This window comes from Panthera tigris, chromosome C2 (assembly GCF_018350195.1).
Source record: "Panthera tigris isolate Pti1 chromosome C2, P.tigris_Pti1_mat1.1, whole genome shotgun sequence".
In the NCBI taxonomy this organism is placed as follows: Eukaryota; Metazoa; Chordata; class Mammalia; order Carnivora; family Felidae; genus Panthera; species Panthera tigris.
This window is the reverse complement of record NC_056668.1, coordinates 29318260-29336493: the sequence shown is the minus strand read 5'-3', so window position 1 is coordinate 29336493 and position 18234 is coordinate 29318260.

Sequence of the window (18234 nt, the reverse complement as noted above, 5' to 3'; positions counted from 1 at the left end):
TCTACTAGTACCTGAGAAATCCTTGAAATTATTCACTGAGTATTTCTGAGATGTCCAAAAGGATGTTTCTCAAGCATAAGAGCTATTTGGAAAAATTGTTTAGTGAATTTATTCCTAAGATGATTAATTCCAAAGCCAACACATGGCAAACAACAGGTCATTTCCATCAAAAGTAGCAAATTTCCTGGGGCAGCTGGGTGGCTCAGCCGATTAAGCATTTGACTCTTGATTTTGTCTCAGGTTTTGAGCTCATAGTTGTGAGATCAAGCCCATAGCAGGGCTCTGAGCTGGGCATAAAGCCTGCTTGGAATTCTCTCTCTCTCTCTCTCTCTCTCTCTCTCTCTCTCTCTCAGTTCCTCTCCCACTTGAGCTTTCTCTCAAAAAAAAAAAAAAAGTAGTAAATTCCTCAAGGAATTTTACCCTAATCCTGAACTCTTAAGAACATTATTCACTTTCAAAATCTGACTCCAGCATCATCTTTTTTTTTTTTTTTTTTAATTTTTTTTCAACATTTTTTATTTATTTTTGGGACAGAGAGAGACAGAGCATGAACGGGGGAGGGGCAGAGAGAGAGGGAGACACAGAATCGGAAGCAGGCTCCAGGCTCTGAGCCATCAACCCAGAGCCCGACGCGGGGCTCCAACTCACCGCGAGATCGTGACCTGGCTGAAGTCGGACGCTTAACCGACTGCGCCACCCAGGCGCCCCCAGCATCATCTTTTTAAAAAAGCCCAAACTGCAAGAGAGACTTCATTCCTTCCTTCTAAGTGGTCCACACTGTCTCTGCAGACACTGCTGTGATAGCATGAATCCACTCTTAATGCCCTGTGTGTTACCTATTTCACCATTTTAGACACAAGCTCTGCATCTAATCCATCCCTGTGTTTCCAGTATCTCATCTGTTTATCCTATATATGATTTTCAAAAATATTTGGTGAAAAACTGAATAAAAAGAGATAATACTGGGGCACCTGGGTGGCTCAGTTGGTTAAGTGTCTGATTTTTTATTTCAGCTCAGGTCATTATCTCAGGGTTTTGTGAGTTCAAGCCCCACATCGGGCTCTGCACTAACAGAGCCTGCTTGGGATTCTCTCTTTCTCTCTCTTTCCCTCTCTCTATCCCCCTTTCCCCACTTACTCTCTCTCTGTCTCTCTCAAAATAAATAAACTTAGAAAAAGGGATAATACTGAAAAAATTGACAAATTCATTTTTATTTTTTTTAATTTTTTTTTTAACGTTTATTTATTTTTGAGACAGAGAGAGACAGAGCATGAATGGGGGAGGGTCAGAGAGAGGGAGACACAGAATCTGAAACAGGCTCCGGACTCTGAGCTGTCAGCACAGGGGCCCGATGCGGGGCTCAAACTCATGGACCGCGAGATCGTGACCTGAGCCGAAGTCGGCGCTCAACCGACTGAGCCACCCAGGCGCCCCGACAAATTCATTTTTAAATGAAATTAATTGAAGCCTTCTTTCTTGTTTTTGAATAAGGAGCTTAATATATCAAATTAACTTAAGTGATGATAAACACCAGAGAAAATACTAAAAGTATCATACATTCTTGAGTATATGTACCTACTTGTATTTCCAGGGTCATCTGGGTCATGTCGTAAATATATTTTTTAAGATAGGTTTGAACTACTAAGAATTTGTAAATAAATAGTATTTAATAATAAAGCTAAACTTGCAGGAAAGTACTTAAAATAATAAACACATTATATACCTTCTATGTTATTCTATATTCGATATATTATAGTAATAATACTAGAAGATAAAGTATTTTCTACATTGACTTTATATGAGCCACCTGTCCCCTTATCCTAGCTGTAAGATTCCTTACATAAAATAAAACTGCTTAAATCCTTGTTTAACTTACTGTTTATTTTTTTGCCCAAACTCTGCATCTGGTAGAGTTTGTGAGCTAAATATAATTATTAAGGGAATTATTAGGGTAAGTTATCTTGCATATTAATGGCTTTAGTTGTTATATCCAGAATTTGTATTAAACTAAGCTCTCAGAAAAGAAAATAATGTCCAGTCTTTTCTTTCTTAGATGTTGGGATCATGTTGCTCTGAGTGTGAACCTGTACAAATTAATACTGATGTTTAACAGGAGTTGACTAACATCAATGCTATGTTTAGTATGTACTATCATGGATAGAAATGCTTTCCATATCATTACATGCTATTCTCACAACATCCTATGGGGATGTAAAGAGCTCTCTTTTCTAAATGAGAAAAGTGAGACTCTGAGAGATCCAGTATATCTTCCAAGGTAAAACAGGTAGTGAATATCCAACCAAGATAAAGTCCAAGACTGACTTAAAGTCAAGTAGGGGGTAAAGGTGCTTAGAACTTTTGCCACAAGAGAATGCCTATATGCTTGTTGCAATTCAGAACACATCATGAAAGGATTTACTGCCTTTTTTGGTTTTGCATATTCAAATTTGAGAAGCGCTGATGATAATTAAGACATTAGTTAAGGATGGAAATCTTCAAATCAGCCTAATATAATGTGACATAAAACGGCAAATACCAAAAATGCAGAAAGATATTAATTAAAATTTAAAACAGATAAATTATGTCTTTTATTATTTTTTTAATGTTTGTTTATTTCAGAGAGAGAGAGAGACAGAGTGTGAGCAGGAGAGGGGAAGAGAGAGAGAGGGAGACACAGAATCTGAAGTAGGCTCCAGGCTCTGAGCTGTCAGCACAGAGCCTGAAGTGGGGCTCAAACTCACAAACCGCGAGATCACGACCTGAGCCAAAATCAGACCCTTAACCGACTGAACCACCCAGGCACCCCAAATTATAAGTCTTTTAAATTATTCAGATAATAATAAATGAGGACAGTTATTAGACAATATCATCGCAAAGCGATGTTTTAACTAGTGAAAACTGCCTCTGGAGTGCCTTTGGGGCAGCTCCCATTGCTTAGCAGGTTGCAGGTGATGGTAAACTCTCTGAGTGCAGAGAACTGTATACCTCCATCTGGAGAAGTAGAACAGCAAAATATCTGAACTGGGTTTCAAGAAGCCACTCCTTTCTCTGTCTGTTTTGCATCCCTGCTTCCAGATCCAACCCTGGAAGTCAGGAGTAGTGGACCAGTAAAGAGTTGAATGGTGCAAATTCGACTCCCAGTCCATGGCTAGAAAGCTGTTAGCTTCAGTCCTGGTTTGGCCAGATGCTGGTGTGCCCATTCCCACCCATAATGCTTCCTACATCACTCAGTCAGCAGTCAGGAAACATGGTATCTTCAATGGGGGTACTTAGAATTTGATAAAGGGGGTAATTTGGGCAGAGAATTATCAAGCTCCCAGGTACAGTATAATACTCCAGGCATGAAGGGGCAAAAAGTTGGGAGGGAATATCTGAAACTGAACTTGCAAAGTTCAACTTCTCTTTTCAGTGATAAAACTGTTCCATTGGAAGGAGCTAGATGGCCAAAGACAAGGAATCTGAATACTACTACTATTGCTACTATTGGTGGGCTGTAACTAACACAGGCATGTAGCACACGTCTAGAGGTTTCTTTTTTCACCTCAAGGGCACCTATCCCTCAGGAACAAGAGTGAGATGTGTCTTGATCTAGGAGGTTCCTCTACTCTGCTCTACTTGCACACTTGAAATTTCTCGCCTCAAAATTTCTAATAGCCTTCCCCCACCCCCATCCTAGGCTTATTCTTTTTTACAAAAATCCACTCCTACTTGCAGAGGAAGAAGGATCACTTTTGTTGAACACAAGGGTACAAAATAACAAAAGCTAAGTGTTTTATGCCAAGCACCTTACCCTCTGAAAACAATACTAGGTTATCTCTATTTTACTAGGAGAAAAGACTTAAAAAAAACTAATTATACTAGTTGTCCAGACTTTTACCAAAGGTATTAAAACTAAGAATGACTTTATACAAGCAATATTTCCAAATAAATATTTTAAAAATTATTTTCACATTTTGTAAAAATGAGCTAACTGAACCAATATCCAACTAAACTGACCTGTACAATGTCATTTCTCTATGTCTTTTGAAAAAATGTCTAAAGAAAACAAACCCATAATAATACACAGTATTTACATTACATCTTTCAGCTTTTTTTAAAATATGCTCCTGATTCTGTGGCACACAACTGGGTATCTGTGGGGGTGAACTCAGATTCTGATATGTAGCCAATAGAGGACAAAAGCGCCCAATTTATAGGACATATAAAGATATCACCTTCCCCATTGGTTCATTTAGAATTCACCTTGTAGCTTAGTTACACACAAATAGAGTAAACATTTCCCTCTGGAATATCAAGGTGTTCTATTCTGAGAACAGCAGAATTTGATGCAGGTGGCTATTGAATTAGCTATTAACAGTTGATTAGGAGGATACATTTCAGAATGTTCTATTTCTCTCTAGAACAAAGAAAAGGTAATTTTAAACAGAACTCTCAGCTTCTAATATTATGTCTGATTCCACGATACTATTTTGTGAAATAGAACTATAATTCAAACCTCTAAGTTAATGGAGTTTGACAGGAAGGTACACATCACATTTTGCAAAAAGAGCCTTGATTACTTTTGGTGCTTCCTCTTGGTAATAAAGCCTTGACAGCTTCCATTTCTCAAAAGAACAGCTTTATTATTTTCTCCTCAATTCTAAGTAGTTACTTAACTCTCTAAAATAGTTGCAAGTAAATGGGAGCTTCTCTACTGAAAAGAAAAAGAAAACAGGTAAAGAGGAATTTCTTACACACTTTCTTCCAATCTTCTATCACTTAAGAAACTTAAAGTAATTTGGATGCAATTTAAAACTTTGAATCCTTTAAAATGTTTTAGTTATCACTTAGAGACTGTATCAGTCAAGGTCCAGGCAAAAAAAAAAAAAAAAAAAAAACCAGATGGCATACATTCCAAATGGGTAAATTGAGGAGAATTTAATAAAGGTGCTATTTATAAAAGTGCAGGCTGTTGTTTAAGAAAACTACAACGAATGGTTTAGTTCCCTGGGGATGGGAACAGCAGGGCATCTCAGTATATTCTAAGACTAATGAGACCAAGAGAGGGATCAGTGATCTAGTTGAAGTGATCTTTAGTTTAGGGAAGCACTCAGCTTGAGCAAGCAAGTAGAGAAAATTACTACCTTGGCTTCTCTTTTGTTCCTCTTTCTGAGTTTTTGGGTGGTATTCCCTGTTAACCAAAGCAACTGGGAGCCTATTAATGCTGTCTGTTCTCAGTCATCCTCCTTGAGTACAGTGACTGGGAAAAGGATAGAACGGATCTGGAGAGGTAAATGGAATATATCTAGGGGGACATTTTTTTAGGCAATCATTTCAGTTATTGCCATTGGCTGACCTCTGCTCTTAAAGTACATACATTTGTGTTAGGACTAAGGGCATTCTATAATTAAATTGTATTTCAGGAAGGAATAACATGATCCAGTTTGTACTCGTGAGCCATGCATGGCTACTGAAGTATTTCAACAACACAGTAAGAAATGAAAGCGATGCCAATTTGACAGTCTAGAAAATCCAACAAAGCTCGGAGAAGATAGACCAACATAGCATCTGGTAGACTTTGGGAAGAATAACTGACAAAGAACACCAACCTATTCCAGAACAAACAGAAACATAATGGAAATGTTCGGTCTTTTCCATAAGCTTCACCACTGGTAAGTTTTAACCTCATTATTTATACATTGTTTCTTTTCTTAAGCACAGATACACAGCATTAATTCTGCATAAAGCAGCACCTTTCCATCCCTGAGACAGTTGCATATTGTCTCAATTTTTCTGCAGTTTACCACTAGTTATAAAGTACAAATATTTGGTGTTCTCTAGTCTTTTTGCATCTATGACACATTTAATAAATTTAACAAATATTTATCAAGTAATTACATGTGCATGGCATTGTTCTGTGTTCTGAGGATAAAGCAACTGAAGTAAAGTCCTATCCACACAGGACTTACGAGTCAAAGTGTGAAGCACTTTTGCAGTCAAAACACCAGGCAACTTAGAGAAAATGTATGATTTTGGTAAAAATTATCATTAAATAACTGATCAAATAAAACTATAACATAGTCATTGTTCAGAGTTTTGTATTCATTTCATATATGTGGAAAGCTATAATCTTTGGTTTTAAAGAATATGTGTTTTCCCAACAGGTGCCTGGATGGCTCAGTCAGTTGAGTGTCCTACTCCTGATTTCAGCTCAGATCATGATCCAGGGTCATGGGATCCAACCCTGTGACAGGCTCCATGCTGAGTGTTGGAGCCTGCTTAATATTCTTTCTCTTCTCCCTTTGCTCCTCCCCCTGGCCCATGTGTGCTCCCTCTCTAAAATAAAAAGTAAATACAAAAAAAAATTTAAAAATCACAAAAAAGAATTTATATTTTCCCAGAGAACACATACAAGTCTAGGCATGATATCGTGCTCTGCTCATTTTTATTTTTATTTTTATTGTCATTGTGTGAACTTCTAAAGCAGGAGACAGTGTTCCATTCAAGTGAGATAGATCACTGCCAAGTGAAGCACAACATGATGTAATGTTTAAAATATTCGTGAAGATGTACAGCATAGGAATGCAGATTTGCATTTTATTTTTACTTCAGGGTAGCTGAGGTGAGCTGTGCTACACACACATTTGTTGAAACAGTTATCGATGCATGAATGCTTCCCTACTTGTTCCATTTTCATACACTGCAGTAACTCAGACCATGTTCTTGTTTGGTACTTTATTAGCAGGAAAAGTGGTGGGCTGGTTTGAAGAATACAGTTCAGGATTTCTTTAAATCTCTCTCTCTCTCTCTCTCTCTCTCTCTTTTCTCTTTGACATTTCTCATTGTATTTCGCCATGTCAGGTAAGCATGAACCTCTGTGTACAATGTATTGAATTTTCTTCAGGTAGTTCAAAACAAATTAATTCTCTACCCACACATCATTTAAAGTACTAATTCCCTGTGCAGCCCAGCAAACTTCAAGCTGTACCTGTTCAGCATTTAAAGTTAAGGCAGTGCGGCATAAACACCTGTTAAAGTTTATAGCCATCTGCTTCCTCAAGAAATCTAAATTCTAATAATATGAAATTAACAGATGGGAAAGAGCTGTAACCTCAGCTCTGGAGAGGGTAACTGCAACCTTTGAATTAACATACTGCCATTTTGCTGGTAATTGTTTGCAATGACCACAGGGACACAGTTCAGCAATGATGTCCCATCAGTGACATGCTTTGTTTTTGTTCAGGGATAGTTTGAAGAGAGTATTTCTTAATGATTTCTAAAACTCCACATTAAGGTGAATCTTCCTCCTCTCAATGAAAGAGCAAAATAATTAAGGTATAATGAAATGTGGTTCAACATATGACAATCCTGAGGGGTAATGGAAAGATACCTTTGAGACTGGAAATGGCAGTGTTTTAAATAAGAAATTAAAGTTGGTTGTAATGCACTTTTATAAAATTAAGTATAAAAACTGGACGTTGAGAGGAAATCCAGAGCAAACTGTGTGGATTCTTCAGGAACTAGCCCTTTTCATATTCACAAATAATTGAGGAGCTTTTTGTTTTATGAAGACTAATTCAGCAAAAAATAATTAAAGACCTCAAGGTTTTGTTTTGCCTCACAAAATTAGCATGTATTTGTGTTGTTTTCTATCTCTGGTCATAAAAGTAATGCCTGCTCGATATAAATAATTCAAACTATACAGAATGCATAAAGTGGAAATGGAAGGCAGCCATGATTTCATGCTCCACAAACCTGAGGAACAAACATCAATAAATCACTTTTATTTTTCCAATTAATTACTCGAGAACCCACGTGCTAGTTTTATAATGAGCCTGATATCTACCTTGTGAGGCTGGCCCCAAACTGCCATAACTCTTAGGAGCTAAGTAGTCCCAGTTATGACCAATCCACAATGTGAAGAGAGTACGCTCGTCCAAACCCTGTTTGGTGCTGTGGTGACTTTTCCACTCCCCCCTGGGATTCGTTGAAGTCTGCCCCTCTCTGCACTATCAGTGAGGTCAGCCTCCATTGTACAGATGCTCAGTGGTGCATGTTTCTCTAAGGCCAACTGTAGCCTTTGTTCATAGACTTCATCCCTGCCCTGACCACTGAACCTGTCCAAGTTGTTCCTCCTGGTTAATTTATTAGTCTTCTATCACTGCCATGGCAAAAATAGAAGCCAAAGAAGACCATCCACATGAAAAGAAACAAAGGCTATTTATACAGAGTTTGTCGCTGTAAGATAATCAGCCGCCATAACTTGCATTGGGCAGAGACTCTGAGGCATGCAGGTGAGTACAGAAGCTTTACAGTGGAAGAGAGAGAAAGCTTAATTAACATGCATCCTGATTGGAGGCTATTGGCAAGGGTAAGCTGGAGGAGGGCTAATCAAAAATAATGGATCCTATGTGTTTGGTTACAGAATCATATATGGCTTTTTCTGGTTGAGCCTCAGCAGACAATGGGGCAAAAAATTAGAGAAGCTGGAAGTTATTGATGCTACTCTTGAGCCAATTGCTACAGAGGTTGTGGTTCGTCTTCCTGGACTGGCTGCTATAGAGGTTGTGAGTCAGATTTCTATTTTTACATATGATGTGGCTATTGTCCATTTGTATATTCAGTCTCTCAAAATTACTGTGAACTTAACGGCTTCAGTGATACAAAGTTATTGTGTCACAACTCTATGGGTTAAGGGTCTCAGAGCTAACAGTCATAAAGTTGCATTCTTATTTTTAATGTTGATTTATTTATTTTGAGAGAGAGAAAGGGGGGGGGCAGGGATAGAGGGAGAGAGAATCCCAAACAGCCTCCACACCATCAGCGCAGAACCCAATGAGGGGCTCGCATCCACAAACCACAAGATCTTGACCTGAGCTGAAATCAAGACTCAGACACTCAACCAGACTGAGCCACCCAGACACCCCAAGGATATTACAATCTGAATGCTCTAGTAAAGCATCCATTCCCTGCTTAGATAGTTGGCCAAATTCAGTTTCTTGTGGTTATAGGTCTGAGATTCCAGTTTTCTTGCTAGCTGTAAAATAAGGGTAGTTCCCAGCTCCTAAAGGCCACTGCATTTCTTAGCTCAAGGCCCTCTTAACTTCAAAGCCAAGAAAGGGCTCCGTGTTGTTTAAACTGTTATGGTACCAATAAAAAACTAATACAGATGTAAAGGATGAGTAGGGGGTTATTAGAAGATTGTGAATGCTTAGGTAGCAGGGGATGGGGGGTAGGGCATTCAAAACAAAGGAAGTAGCATGTGCAAAGGCACTGAGGCATGCAAGAGCAGAATTCAGGAATTAAGAATTGCTGGAGATTGCTAGAATCTGAAGTATAAGGAGTGGCACAGAGCAAAACTGCAATGGTCATCACAGGAAAAAACTAAGACACTTGTCCTACTTAGGGTTTAAGATTTTTATCCCCTAACATGCAAAAGTAACTGGCATACCAATTGTTCATACATGAGCAACAGCAGATTTCAAACTACCCTAGCTTTAGAATTAATTAGAGGTGAATGCAAATTCTGTTTCTGCCATTCATCAACTGTATTGCCTTGGTCAATTTACTTAACTTTGTGGATTCTCCATTTGTTGTCTGTGAGCTACAGATAACCACAACTTGCACACATGCTGTCAGCATTAAATGGCAAAATGTAGCTGCACTGCATAGAAAAACCTAAGAATACTACAATAATAAAGTTATTTTATACCTAAAATATATTATATCCAATTCTAGATCCAAATGTACAGAGAGATCAATTAAGTCAGTGAATCCTCACTCCTGGAAAGGATGAAGGCCAGGCTGTCACTCAGCTGGGCATGTCAGTGCAACTATCAATTTAACAACTGGCTGAGGTCACATTTCAATTTACACCAGGGGCATCCAAAACATGTGCAAAGTAATGGCATCATTCAGCTTCATGCCATCACTTATCTGTACTAAATTAGATGCCTACCATGGAGATCATTTTAAGTCACAAAAGATTATTTGTTTACTTAATACCTAGTTACTATATATAATGAAGTAAATTGTTTCCTCCAATTAATATTACATATCAACTTATTCAGAACGGTAGTTTCTGGTTATATGACCCTTAGAAAGTAAGCAGGATAAGGTAAATGGCAATGGTTTCTATGTCTTATGCATAATTAGATTATCTTGAGTTTTCAAGACTTGCCTGAACTTTGCAAGTTTTTCCTTACAGTATTTACTATTTCTTCATGGAAAAAAAAAGGAAAAAGGTAAAACAAAACAAAACAAAACAAAAAAAGAATAAGGCAATGAATGAATTACAGTTACCTTTGAGAAATCTCATGTAGGAAACATAAATTTTAGAAGAAAAATATCATTTGGAGTATGCTGCTTTATTTTTCATTTCTTAGACTAACCCTTTGAGATTCCGATGACCAGTTCACTTAGGAAAAATAAAAACTAAAAAAAAAACCCAAATGAAGATTTTCTGTGGCAATTCTTGAGATTACATGTACACACACACACACACACACACACACACACACACACACACGCATGCACCCAAAAGATTCACTGAAGATAAAGCTAACTATATGTTGGAAATAATAAACACCTATTCTCATATTGTCATAATGGGCACACATTTTTTTGCATAGTGCCTGGAAAATACAAAGTGTTCAATTACAGCCAGACAATCTTATCATCATCATGAGTCAACATTGTCATCCTTATGGAGCTTTCGTCATCATTAACCATTTCTTCTACTTGAAACTTTTTAGCTGTTTGTAGATATCAGCAGGAGATAAGAATCAGGTGGTTGAGAGTAGCAGCGAGAAAGAGAAGAATCCTCAGGGGAATTTTGGCTGCTTCAAGTCCCAGCCACAAGGTCTGGAGTCTCTAAGTCTGCCTTGGTAATATCATAAAAGTCAATATATGCCTATTATGTGGGTGGCACCAGATTAAAGCTCAAGCCCTTGTGCCATGCCCAAGCTGGACAACTAAATCCAGATGCAACGGCCCTTTGCACCCTCTCCTATGTTTCAAGCATTTCAAACCTTTTGGAGTTCTTTGGGTACATAGTACTCTTTTTATGTCTCGGCATTTCAGGTGTGTAACTACTAAGCATATCCTTCATCATTTATCTATCTACTGAACTCTGTCAGGCTTACCTTTCAACATCTTTTCTCTGAAGAGTTCACTGACCCAACTGGACACAACTAATCATGTTTTTCTCTAATCACTACTATGTATACTGTGCATTTTTAAAAAGTTTATTCCTATGAAATTGTCAATATCCTACCTCTTTTTACGTAAAAGATTGTCAGTCTTCCATGTTTGGTCCTACTATAATTGCACTTATAAACTGTTCTGTAAACATCTGTTAAATGTCAGTTAAACTCTGAGTTTATCATGGAAAGTGAGCATGTTTTATTCAAAACATGTAGCTGTATTTTGTATTATTTAAGATATACATTTATAATCTGCTCTAATAATTTTTAGCTGTAACCTAAACTTTCTATGTATCAATTTCCGTATCTGAGAAATGAAACAAATAAAATAATACTCAAAAGATTTATACAAGCACTGGGGTGCCTGGGTGGCTCAGTCAATTAAGCATCCAACTTCGGCTCAGGTCATAATCTCATTGTTCATGAGTTCAAGGCTTGCATAGGGCTCTCTGTTGTCTGCACAGAGCCTGCTTTGGATCCTCAGTCTCCCCCTCTATCTCTGCCCCTCTCCAGCTCTCATGTCCTCTCTCTAGTACTCTCTTAAAAACAAGAGAAAAACAAAACAGGAAACAGTAAAATAATTAAAAAAAAAAGTATAGTATCTATCATACCGAAAAAGCGAAGTAAAGATCACACAATCAATTCACAATCTGAATAAAATCAGTGGTAGACAAGGGTAGCCCTGGACTTGCATGGTATTTTCTAGGAAGTCATTTCAGATGTGATATGAAGGCTTAAAATATATCTCATTGACAAATTGCTGATCTTTACATTCATTAATAATAATTTATGGATAATTTTCTCTGTGGGATTATACCATCAACTCAGTGTGTAGTTTCATCAACTAATGGATTTAAAAAATGGAAAATAAATGATCAGATCAGAAAAACATTACTCATAACATAGAGAATCAATTGGAAGAATGAATGAGTAAACTATCATCTAAGCAAGAAATAATTGTAGACTAGAAGGGGGTAAAGACTGGGGAGATTAAAACAACAGGATTTGGTGACTGAGGAATTTATGTCATGCCTGGGTTTTTGACTTGGACAACTGAATGCATGACAGTGGCACCATTCTTTGACAGAATGAACACAAGAGAAGATAATCACTTGCAAGTAATTTTGCATGCCAAATTTCAACTGTTTGAGGCATAATCAACTAAAATATCCAATAACATGCTGGATGTAAGCATTGAAAGAGCAGAAACATAACAAAAAGTGGATATCATGAACTATAAAGGCAATAACTGGAGCCATGCGAAAAGATAAGAGCAATCCCACATAAGCGTATGTAGAACAGAATTCTTACAGACACTAACATTTAACAAAGAAGAACTTCTTAGGGGCGTCTGGGCGGCTCAGTCGGTTGAGAGTCCGACTTCAGCTCATGTCATGATCTCACACTCCATGAGTTCAAGCCCCACGTCGGGCTCTGTGCTGACAGCTCAGATCCTGGAGCCTGCTTCAGATTCTGTGTCTCCCTCCCTCTCTGCCCCTCCGCTGCTCATGCTCTGTCTCAAAAATAAATACAAACATTAAAATGTTTATAATTAAAAAAAAGGAAAGAAGAACCTCTTCAAGGTTTTAGTGCAATGGCCAAAAATTTGGAGTACATGGTACTATAGATTCCAATGAATGAATGGGTTTCTTTTTTTTTTTTCTTTTTTTTTTCAATATATGAAGTTTATTGTCAAATTGGTTTCCATACAACACCCAGTGCTCATCCCAAAAGGTGCCCTCTTCAATACCAATCACCCACCCTCCTCTCCCTCCCACCCCCCATCAACCCTCAGTTTGTTCTGTTTTTAAGAGTCTCTTATGCTTTGGCTCTCTCCCACTCTAACCTCTTTTTTTTTTTCCTTCCCCTCCCCCATGGGTTTCTGTTAAGTTTCTCAGGATCCACATAAGAGTGAAACCATATGGTATCTGTCTTTCTCTGTATGGCTTATTTCACTTAGCATCACACTCTCCAGTTCCATCCACGTGGCTACAAAAGGTGAATGAATGGGTTTCAATGAGAGAATTATATACAGTGTGAAACTCTACTGGAAAAGGAAATAAGACAAGAAATAAAGTATTCTTTGCATTTACGAACAAGCAAATTGTAAGTTACAATTGACAAGGTAGTCCAGTTGTTTGTAGGGAGCTAAAGGTAGACAGCACAAGTTGACCTATGAATGAAAGATGAAAAGTAATGACAAGTGTAGGCAGCTCTTATACATGCTTTACTGTCAAGTGAGGGACAGAAAAGGAGGCAGAGCTGAAGAGAGGTGGGCTGAACATTTTTATTATTTGTTTGATTTGCTAAATTGGAAAAACTTCAACATGACTAATAAATGGTGACAGGATGGCACCAACAGAAGTTGGAATTACAAACAATACAGAGATCATTTATCTTGCGGGAAGGAATGACATCCAGATGTGGAGAAATTAGCCGTAAGGAGGAAGAATAACTTCTATGAAACAGAAGGGAAGGAGCAGTTTTAGCGGTAGGGGTAGGGGTAGGAAATGGACATGAAGTTCAAAGAGTTGCTGAGGATTTTTTCTGTGTGGTGTAGAAATTAAGCTCATTCACCTGGTAGCAAAGAGGGTGGCTCTAGGAAAGGAGATTTGAAAAGAGTGAGAAGGTTGAAATAGTTACCTTAGAAAACAAGAGAGTGCGATCTAGAGAAATGGTACAATTTCCAAGCAATATTGAAGGTCAAATTACTGTTGGAAACCAAGAATTTTTCTAGAGTGGCAAACACCATTCCAGTATCACGCCTAAAGAAGGTGAAAAAGGGATAAATTCTGCACTGAAGTTGTTCCCCACGCACACACTGGACACACAAAGGCAGGAAGAATTGGAGTTATCGGCATGAGAAAGCTGGAGTAACCAACAATTGCATTTAAGTTCATTGGAAAAGAAATAAAGGAAGAAGGTTTGACAGATACGAAAACTATTCTGAACATCTAGGAGGGTGTGAGAAACATTACAGAGAGAAATATTTATATCAAAAGGAATGACGCATATGCTTAGTTCAAAAAACAAAAACACCTAAATTCTTATTTTAGCAGGCTCTGGATCCTGATGAAGGAAGTAAGAGGGAAGAAAATAATTTGCAGATAACAGGTCTCATCTCCTGCAGAAATAAAAATTAGGAGATGGACTTTATCATACAAAATAGAACTAAAGAGAGTGGATGGATGAATGAATTATACTAATGAGAGATGTTAAATATTATATGATTAAATAAAAAAGGCTAAAAAATATTTTTCCTGACAAGCTTTAACAGTCAAGATATCTGAGTTACTCCAATGATTTAAGTCTGATCTTGCTGGAGAGCAGAGAGATAGTCAAAATAACCTATCAATGGCCTTCTCAGTCCAGGTATACTTTACAAAGCTATTTACCCTCTGCAAGTCAGCTGTCATTATGAATAAACCTGAAACTCCTATTGATCACAAAGGGAGTTTCACATGTGGAAGATATGAGGCTGTGAAATGATCTTTTTAGGTACTACATGCATATTAAGATTGTAGTATATAATATCTAAGCCTAGAATTATTTCTTAATTACCCAACACATTTTACTTAATCATATGTAACAAGATTTGTATTTGCACTTATAGATTCTCCTTGGCCTGTGGTCTAAACCCGCCCACTAGCACCACTTAACAGTTGTCAAATAGCGTATTCACTTGTTGCTGTCTGGACACAACTGTAATTTCAATGTTAATTGCTCTCAATGTGCTGCTATAAACCCATGCAAAGAAAATTCCTTAGAAACAGAATATGGACTGTTTCACGTTAAGCGTGCAAAATCTTTGTATGCCTAAAAAAAGGATAAAAAAAAATAAAAAGTAATCCAGTTTGGACTATGTGAAAAGAACCATTGCATTTGCTACCTAATGACTGCACAAACATAGCTCCTTTCTGCAATCATTTGGATGACATGGAATTTAAGAAGGGCAAACAACAGAGACAGCAATGGAAAGCATGCAACAACCTTAGAGATTCTATTACCCATAACATTACCTGTAGTGGCAGCATTCATGCATTTTGTAATGTTATAGCAGTCTGTATCTTAAACTTTTAAATTAACCTGGTTTATAAGGTGGAAACATAGGCTAAATAGGACAGATATATTAACATAGTGTTAAACGAGTTCATGTGTAGCATTGTGAAGTTGTATGTCTAAACTGTTATTACCAACATACTGATTTTGGATCATTTAAATAATGTGATAATTGTACACACCAATGCCCATGCTAACAATAATTGCTGAGTGATATAATTTAAAATGCTTATAAAATCTTAGCCTCAGTGTTAGCTATTAAGGCCACCTTGAACAATATACACTTTGTTTTTATCGCTACCAAGTGTGCAAGGCGTTAGGTTTTATTAGTTTCCAAATGGACACATCAATATTTATTTAAAAGATATTCACTATTGCCAAGAATCTCTTTGGAAGAGATACCGGAAACAAGGAAATTGGAGATTTTATTGCTTAGAATACTTTTGTCAATCATTTTGTTTTATTGATACTAAATTTGACATTCATTATTTTTAAAAAATCAATAAAATGGGAAATTGTCAGTATAGATAGGACATTGTGGGATAAATTATACAGCCAGTCATCAGCCAGCTTCAAAGTCAGTAGGAAACAGTATTTTAACAGGAAATAAAATTAAAAATACAGCTTCATAAACAACTAAATTTTTCTTTTGGACAATTGTTTTATTTGTCTGTTTTTGCAATAATGCAGAAGTTAAGGTCAGAGGCTCTGCAGAGAGGCAGACTTATAATTTCTGCAACTTCTTTGTGTGGCTTTAGATAAGTGATCTCTCTAAACCTCAGTTTCTCCATCTGTATGGAGATACAAAATACATCTGTTTGTGTTATTTCAAAGGAAAAGTGATAAAGTATATTTAAAAACCTTAGGACAGATCCTGACATAGAATAAGCACACAATTCATACGAGGTCTTCTGTTAATAGAAAACGACTTAAGGGGTGCCTGGGTGGTTCAATCAGTTAAGTGTCTGACTCTTGGTTTAGACTCAGGTCATGATCTCATGGTTTGTGAGATTGAGCCCTGCATAAGGCTTTAGCTAACAGCTATCTCTTCCTTTCTCTGTGTCCCTCCCCCACTCACATTCTCTGTTTCTATCAAAATAAATAAATAAACTAAATAAACTTAAAAAAATACAACTCATAATAGGCCCTCTGAGGATATGACAATTACAAAACATATATAAGAAACAGCCATGTAGATAGCAAGAAGGATGGAAAACTTCATTGTAGACACAAAGAGAGGCCTAGAGAATTCCTCTAGAAAACCAGTTAGAAAACTCAATGCTGAGATTATCCTCAGAGATAAGAACAGTAGCACTAGAACGGATTAGAAATTATGCAGGATATTGATGTGAAATAATTAAGCTTTTGGGAATCCATTTTTTGTTGCTATATGGAGACAGATGAGAGCAAAAGATGATTTCATTATTTCAGATGGGATATACTGGAGAGTATTTCTTTGCCAATGGAAATGATTTGGAAGAAAGAGAGGCAAATGGTACCAAAGAGGGAGGGCCAGGGGAAGGGTGAGCCATTGAGGAAGTTAAGAAGGGATGGAATCCCTTGGACAATGCTTCAGAGAGAAAAAGGGCTTCTCTCTTCATTGTAAAGGATAGAACAAAGACAAGATGGGTGCAAGACCAGGTGTGTTTTGTGTTGGGGGGTGGAACATAAAGGTAGCTGAGGGGTTTTGTTTTACCTTTTTCTTTTTTTACTTTTTATTTTTTTAATGTTTTAGCCATAATGTGGTTTTTTTCCAATGAACCATACTCAGATTTTAGATTGTTATATGGAACTACTTATTTTTTCTTTATTCAGATATTATTGTTTAGAGGGCAGTTTTGGGTTGACAGCAAAATTTATGGGAAGGTACAGAGAGTTTCCATATACCCCATATATATATATATATATATATATATATACATTATCAACATCTGTCACCTGAGCAGGACATTTGTTACAGTTGATGAACCTACACTGATGCATTGTTATCACCCAAAGTCCACAGTCCACAGTTTACATTAGAGTTCACTTTTGGTGTTGTACATTTTGTGGGTTTGGAAAAATGTATAAGGACATACATCTACCATTATAGATTCACACAGAATACTTTCATGATCCTGAAGATCCTCTGAGAAATTTTACTGTTAATAACCAAGTGTGAGAAATGATCATCTGTTGAGAAGCAAGTACAATAGGTGGTTGATATAAGAAAGGGAATGAAATAATGGCTTTGGGGGAAGGGGGTGAGAAAGAAATTAGTCTATGATATTGCTTAATCCTTAGCATATCTTTTGCTCATCCCGCTTACTTCTTCTGTCCTTTAAATGCAGTATGCTTAGTGTTATTATCAAACATCTGTGTTTCTCTTGCTTAGGAAATAATATTTATCCCCTTGAAAAATAAAATATTTTCTTACCATCACTTTTATTAAAAAAAAATAAAAAACTTAACTCATCTCCATAGTTTTTCAAATGCATGTGTAATATCTTCATTTGATGTTCTTCTTGTATCTTATTGTCAGAATCTTCAAGAGTGAACATATTTCATGAAATTACTTTGTTCTCCACATTTCACAATCTCTGTTACTGGCACCTTCATTCCTTCAGTCTTGCCAGAGTGTCTTTGATGCTTAATTCTTCTTCCCCTTCACATTCAAGCAGGAGCCATGCCATCTACATTCTCTGCTCATGATGATTTTCTTCTCTGTTCCTATATTCCCCACTAGTAGTGCTCTATTGTTTGTTTTCTTCCTAATGTATAATTGTAAAATTTTCCCCAATAATTCCTTGCCTCTTTTCTCTCATCCCACCAAATCACTCTAAATTCTGCTAACAGGTAACCAAAAAACATGCTACATACTTAATTTCACATGTAATCAAACAAATGCAAGTTAAAGCAATAGTAATAGATCATTTTGCTTAAAAATTAAAAGTAGCAAGTAATTTTTAAGCAAGCCATTATTGGGAGTATACCTATAATATATAAATATGCA